Below are 1,111 nucleotides of genomic sequence, written 5' to 3'. Positions count from 1 at the left end.
ATATATACATATATATATGTGCATATATATGTATAGATGCACACACGTACAATTTGACCTCTTTGAAAGTTCGATAGATCTGTCATTTTAATGAATTTTCATTACCTTTTTCTGATGATATCTGAAAAGAAACTGCAAGTTTAGCAAAACATATTAAGATGTACAACTTCACTAGAACGTTCCTCTAATTAAATGATTCAATTAACCGCTACAATTGTACTTACTGGGGACCTGGGAATCCGCTTGGTATGGTGGAACACCATGTTTATTTACCAGGAGTTACAGTGTGGTGTTATTTATCATCAAGAAGATTAATTGGACCATTCTCTTTTGGCGCTACTGTGACTGGTCCTGTTTAATTGAACTTGCTGCAACAGTCTGCCATGCCAAGCATTAGAGAAGACTTTGAAGATGAGGGGTTTTGTTTTCAGCAAGATGGGGCACCCCCACACTACCATCGCGATGTTAGATCCTTCTTTGATGAGATCATGCTAAACAGGTGGATTAGACGAAGGGACTTCTTTGAATACCCTCCGCGTTCACCAGACCTCGCACCACTAGACTTTTTTATGGGGATACCTAAAAGACAAAGTCTACGCTATGAAACCTGCAACAGTCACTGATTTGAGAGCAGCCATTGAACGAGAAAGCAGACAAATACCAAACGAAATTGTTTCGTGATGTTTGCGATTCCATTGCTTCGCGTTGCCAGCAATGCCTGGACCAGAAGGGACGTCAGTTTGAAAACAGGCGTTGACAAAACAATAAATAATGTCTGTAGATTCTATTAAATTTGAAAATGAAATGTATTTTAGCAAACACCTACTTTACAATTATTTAAAGTGCGTATACATTTTTAGGACACCATGAATATGCACACATATACATAGACATAGACACATGCATACATACATACACACATAAACAAATACACACACGCACACACACACACACATCCATCGTCAGTAGTTCGTATGTCCTTAAAAATACATACACATATGTGTATGTACATATATGTATATATGTAAGTACGTGTGTACGTGTAAGCTTGTATAAATATGTGTAATGTGTGTGTGTGTGTGTGTGTGTGTGTGTGTGTGTGTGTGTGTGT

This window comes from Octopus bimaculoides, chromosome 10 (genome assembly GCF_001194135.2).
Source record: "Octopus bimaculoides isolate UCB-OBI-ISO-001 chromosome 10, ASM119413v2, whole genome shotgun sequence".
NCBI lineage: Eukaryota > Metazoa > Mollusca > Cephalopoda > Octopoda > Octopodidae > Octopus > Octopus bimaculoides.
Note: the sequence above shows the minus strand (reverse complement) of the source record.